Raw genomic sequence first — 6,143 nt, 5'->3', positions numbered from 1 at the left:
TCCTTGCTCATAAAGGACTAGGCCTTTCCTGGATGCTCCTTTTAAACATAAGCATCACTGCTTTGCCTACTGTAAAGGATTTTGAACATTTCACAACATGCATAGTCTTAAATGACCCCCGTCTCAGCTTTCTGGCCTCTATTTCAGAATGAACATATATTTAGAAAAACAGTTAAAACATCGACTATCTTGTCTTCGTACTGGGTTTGTTTAAATACAGGTCAAAGTGAATTTATAAATAACTGTTTTCTGTTTATTTCAATTTCACATACTGTGACAGCTTTTTAAAATTCAGGTTGGAAGTTGTACACAATTCTCTTGGCTAAGACCTCCAAGACTCTTACCCAGTACTGTATGTTCAGCAGCCTACTGTCTATTGTTTAGATCTGCTTGCTTGACTGATAAACAGAGCTGTTATCACTGTGAAAAAAAAGTACAACAGAAAAGAGAGGAGGAGAGAATATGTGATCTCTAACTGCAATGCTGTTACTGGGGTGGTATTATCAAGGGTACGTCTTTAGTATCTTTAGTTGGGGAACATAATTGTAACATATTCTGTTGCAATAATATTTGGACTCCCCATTTACCCAACAGGGTTTTTTTTTCTCTTTTATTTCTGTTTATGTTTTAACCTGTCCAGGGTGTATGCTGCCTTCCGCCCGATGACCGCTGGGATAGGCTCCAGCCCCAGTAGGTAGTAGGGACTCTGAACATAGGGACAATGACTGGTAAAGGCAGAGAGCTTGCAGACAGATGGAGAGAAGGAAGGTAGATATTCTGTTTGTCTAGGAGACCAGGTGGAAAGGAAGCAAGGCCAGGAACATTGGAGGTGGATTCAAATTGTTCTATCATGGTGTAGAGAGGAAGAGAAATGGAGTAGGGATAATCCTAAAGGAACAGCTTAGGAAAAGTGTTCTGGATGTAAAGAGAGTGTTAGACAGGATCATGAGCCTGAAGTTGGAGGTTGATGGTGTAATTTTTAATGTGGTCAGTTCATATGCACCACAGGTTGGTTGTCAGTTAGAGGAGAAAGAGGAATTTTGGAGTAAGATGGATGAAGTGGTAGATGGTGTCCCTAGAGAGGAGAGATTGGTGATTGGTGCAGACTTCAATGGACATGTTGGTGAAGGGAACAGAGGGGATGAAGAGGTGCTGGGTATGTATGGTGTGAAAGACAGAAATGTGGAAGGTCAGATCGTTGTAGATTTTGCAAAGAGAATGGAAATGGCTGTGGTGAACACGTATTTTCCAAAGAGGGAAGAACACAGGGTGACATACAAGAGTGGAGGGAGGTGCACACAGGTGGATTATATCCATAGCAAGAGATGCCACCTAAAGGAGATTGTAAAGTGGTGCCAGGGGAAACTGTAGCAAGGCAGCATAGGGTGGTTGTCTGTAGAATGAGATTAGAAACAAAGAAGAGGAAGAGAGTGAAGACAGAACCAAAGATTAGATGGTGGAAGCTTAAGGAGGAGGGTGGTTGCAGGCAGTTCAGGGAAAAATTGCAACAGGCCCTTGGGGGCAGTGAGAAGCTACCTGAGGACTGGGAAACTACAGCCAAGGTGGTGAGAGAAACTGGCAAGAATGTGTTGGGTGTTTCGTCTGGTCAGAGGAAAGAAGACAAGGAAAGTTGGTGGTGGAATGAGGAAGTCCAGGAGAGTATTCAGAAGAAGAAGGCAGCTAAGAAAATTGGGATAACCAGAGAGATGAAGGAAGTAGGCAGGAGTACTGTGAGGCTAGTCGCATAGCGAAAAGAATGGTGGCAAAGGCAAAGGCTCAGGCCTATGATGAGCTGTATGAGAGGCTGGACAGTAAAGACGGAGTAAAGGACTTGTATCGATTGGCTAAACAGAGAGATAGAGCTGGAAAGGATGTACAGCAGGTTAGGCTGATAAAGGATAGAGAGGGAAATGTACTAGTGAGTGAACAGAGAGTGTTGAGTAGATGGAAGGAGTACTTTGAAGAACTAATGAATGAGGAAAACGACAGAGAGAGGAGGACAACGGGGGGAGAGATAGTGGATCAGGAAGTGCAGAGAATTAGTAAGGTGGAAGTGAGGGCAGCTTTAAAAAGGATGAAGAATGGAAAGGCAGTTGGTCCAGATGACATACCTGTGAAGGAATGGAGATGTTTAGGAGAGAAGGCTGTGGACTTTTTAACCAGGTTGTTTAACAAAATCCTGGAGAGTGAGAGGATGCCTGATGAGTGGAGAAGCAGTGTACTGGTCCCCATTTTAAGAACAAGGGTGATGTGAAGAGCTGCAATAACTACAGATGTATAAAGTTGATGAGCCACACCATGAAGGTATGGGAAAGAGTTGTTGAAGCAAGACTAAGGTGAGAGGTCTAGATCAGTGAGCAGCAGTTTGGTTTCATGCCCAGAAAGGATACCACAGATGCAATTTTTGCATTGAGAGTGTTGGTAGAGAAGTACAGAGAAGGTCAGAAGGAGCTACATTGTGTCTTTGTGGATCTAGAGAAGGCATATGATAGGGTGCCAAGACAGGAACTGTGGTATGGTATGAGGAAGTCAGGTGTAGCTGAAAAGTATGTTAGGGTGGTGCAGGACATGTATGAGGATAGGGAGACAGTGGTGAGGTGTGCAGTTGGAGTGACAAATGGTTTCAAGGTGAAGGTAGGGTTACATCAGGGATCAGCTTTGAGCCCCTTCTTGTTTGCAATGGTGATGGACACGTTGACAGATGAGGTCAGGCAGGAGGCTCCATGGACCATGATGTTTGCAGATGACATTGTAATCTGTGGTGAGAGTAGAGAGCAGGTGGAAGAGAATCTGGAGAGGTGGACGTTTGCACTGGAGAGGAGAGGAATGAAGGTCAGTAGAGATAAGACGGAATACATGTGTGTGAATGAGACGGAGGCAGGTGGAAAGGTGAAGATGCAAGGAGTAGAGCTCGTAAAGGTGGATGACTTCAAATATCTTGGATCAACCATCCAGAGCAAAGGACAGTGTAGAAAAGAGGTGAAGAAGAGGGTGCAGGCAGGATGGAGTGGGTGGAGACTGGGATGTCAGGGCTGATGTGTGACAGAAGGATAGCAGTACAAGACAGTAGTGCGTCCTGCTATGATGTATGGTTTGGAGACTGTGGCTCTGTCTAAAAGACAGGAGGCTGAGCTGGAGGTGGCGGAGATGAAGATGCTGAGATTTTCGTTGGGAGTGACAAGGCTGGACAAGATTAGAAATGAGCAGATCAGAGGGACAGTGAAGGTGGAGCAGTTTGGAGATAAAGCCAGAGAGGCCAGGTTGAGATGGTTTGGACATGTGTTGAGGAGGAATAGTGGACATATTGGGCAAAGAATGTTGGAGATGGAGCTGCCGGGTAGAAGGAGAAGAGGTAGACCTCAGAGAAGGTTTATGGATGTAGTGAAGGTGGACATGGAGATGGTTGGTGTAAAAGTAGAGGAGGCAATGGATAGGGCAAGATGGAGGCAGATGATCCGCTGTGGCGACCCCTAAAGGGAGCAGCCGAAAGAAGAAGAAGAAGAATTATGTCCCTTTCCCCAGGAAAAGTGAATAACGATGTGCATTTAAAACCTAGGTACATAAGACCTTAAGGACCACGTAGTACCTTTGAGGGTGCATTTACTCGTACTTGCTTGCATTCTAATTAGGGGCATTCTAAAAGAACCACAAAGTACAGGCTATGTATGGGGGTTCATACTTACATTTATGAAGGCTTAACAGGGAATGAGTTCATAACATGAGAGCATATAAATTCTGTTTATGTATTTATTATACTGATCTATACTGCTTTTCTGAATATGTAAAACATTAGTTGAATTAAATAATTCATACAAGTACTATGTTCAGCGATGTATCTATATAGTTCTTGTGAGCTCCAAATTTCAGATGAATCCGGCAGCATTCATGACTTCAACCTTTAAAAACACTTTTGCTCGTGTTTACTTTAGAAAGAACAAATAACATCTTTTTTATGGTTCACAATAGTACCAGGTCTACAAAGACAGGCTTATGCAGATGTAGAAGCATGTTTTATATCGCCATCTAGCGTTTGGGCTCTGTAATACACAGGCAGCTAGGTTAATATTTTGTGACTGTCGGTTTGAAAAATGGGGAATTCTCCTCTGTGTAAGCACATGTTCAGGCTTGATGTTTGTGATAAGGTTCTACTTCAGTTTCACAACTAAATTCTCGTTTGAATATGAATTAGCAAGTTGCAGCTTCTGCTCCCAATGTCCAGGAGTTGAAAGAACTTATGTCTTGTCATTGGCAAAGAGCTGCCAATGCAAATCAAACACGTGGATGCATCTTTACTGTTGTCATCGTGAGGTGAAGACACATTGGCAATGGGAAACGCTTGGGGAAGGAGACCATGCGCTGGTGTAGGCTCCAGCACGCCCCCCACTCCACCCCCCCGCGACCCAGGAGGATGATCGATTTGGATGAATCACTTGGCCACTACAGGATGTACATGTGTGCAGGCCTAATTCACCGTTTCCTTTTCCCTTTTCTCATATTCAAAAGAATATTTCGGTCAGAATCAGGAAAAAACTGTCATAAGAATGTGGAGCAAATCACAAGTTAACACAAATGCGATGTTTAGGCGAACAACATTAAGCTGGTCCTGAAGTTGTGCTGTTTCACCTGAACCGCCCCAATCATATTAGCAAAAAGGATTTTGCTGATGGCTCCCCCCATCGGGCTCACTGTAAAATGGACGATTACTGGATGATGAACCGCCCCATTTACAGATCCGAGAAACTGCTGACGTTCTTGATGGTTATCATTCGCTAAAACTAACTTTACAGGTATGTAAACAGCGTGCTTGTTTTGTTGTGCATCTTGCACGTCAAGTGCATATGCTCTCTGGATGCTCACTGACAACGGACATTTTTCTAGTACGTCATTAATATGGCGCCAAAAGAGTTTTAAGTATGGGCTTATTTTGTTGTAAGGTTTGAAGACCCAATGTACGCCTGTGCAATCGCAGAGGAGGGAGAGCTCGAGAGGGGGGGGGCAGCAAGCGAGCAATCTCGGGGCAAAATGTTTTAGGAAGAGGGTTACGAAAGAAATGAGTCAGTTAGCTTGTAACATATAGTTAACTCAGGTTACTGTAATTAAGGGAAGAATTTTGTCTGATCTCAGGAGAAAACATTACGTAATAAGACTTTCTTGTCGCATACGAAATTGGACCTGGGCTGCTACTGAAATGCGTCATGGTTTTACGAATTCAGACGGTTAGCTTTGCGTGCCAGCTGCCCAGTTAGCAGTGTCCCTGGTTATAGCGGGTTCTTTCAGATAGCTAGCTAGTGTCATCTGTAGTTTGGACTACAAACGACACCCGTCGCTCGCACGAAGTCTCGAAACAACATTTTTAGGAAGTAAACCAAGAACTGCGCAGGCGACGGTCGCACTTCTTTTGAATACCATGATATGCCACCGGAGGTGTCCTGTTCTGGGGTGAATTGGACAAGTGCTACTTTTTTTACTTCGATTACTCGGAGGAAAACATTCAGCGTGTCACTGTCACTTCGGAGCTGTGGCCACGATTTTATCCAGCCATCAACGTTGCCAGGTTGATGCTGGCTACACGGACTAGCAACTGCTACGCAAGACTACCCAAGAATCCTAGGTAAACTTAGCCTAGCTACATGTGGTTAGCCTCAAATGATTTCCTAATCTCCCAATATTGTCCAGAGTCGAGGACGTCTTGACCTCACAGGAAAACTGCATACAAGGTAAGGTAAAAACGAGCCACTGCTACAGTTAATCCTACCCCCGAAATGCGTAGTGATCTGTGTGTATGTTCATCTGCATAGGCTGCGTGTGGCTAGTACGCACTACGCAGAAATGTGTGTTGTGGTTCGACATGTAGGTCAGATTATTCAGCCGAAGTCGTGGACGCGCCTTAGGTTCTCAGTGAAGTACTTGAAGCTAATTTAAGCACAAGCACTGGACTGCCTGCACATTGCTGTTTCTTTACGCGTTATGCCAACGGACACTCAGGTCTCAAGAGAAGATGACCGTTTTCTTGAAATCTACAAATAGTATTCAGCACACGACAGTTAAACTAATGTATGCAAAGCTATATTAGCTGCTCCACGAACTTGGGAAATGCTACTTAAAGTTTAGCGAGTGTTGCTGGCTAACCGAGTTTTGAAAGC

General features: G+C 44.2%; 1 protein-coding gene across 4 annotated transcripts in view; it reads left to right on the top strand.

The window, feature by feature from the left end:
- Window positions 1–4,651: 4,651 nt before the first annotated feature.
- Window positions 4,652–6,143, top strand: part of jade2 (jade family PHD finger 2) — a 107,463-nt gene continuing 105,971 nt past the window's right edge. Inside the window, exon 1 of one of the 4 annotated variants that reach the window (XM_017705311.2) lies at window positions 4,652–4,787. The gene's annotated coding sequence lies outside the window, so the exon portion shown is untranslated. Of the gene's footprint in view, window positions 4,788–4,921; window positions 5,718–6,143 lie in introns of those variants that run through there. The other 3 variants (XM_017705312.2, XM_017705310.2, XM_037546308.1) reach the window with 3 other exon arrangements.

The sequence above is a fragment of the Pygocentrus nattereri genome, chromosome 16 (assembly GCF_015220715.1).
Source record: "Pygocentrus nattereri isolate fPygNat1 chromosome 16, fPygNat1.pri, whole genome shotgun sequence".
Classification (NCBI taxonomy): domain Eukaryota; kingdom Metazoa; phylum Chordata; class Actinopteri; order Characiformes; family Serrasalmidae; genus Pygocentrus; species Pygocentrus nattereri.
The sequence above is the reverse complement of the archived record's forward strand: the minus strand, read 5'-3'. Positions and strand labels throughout refer to the sequence as shown.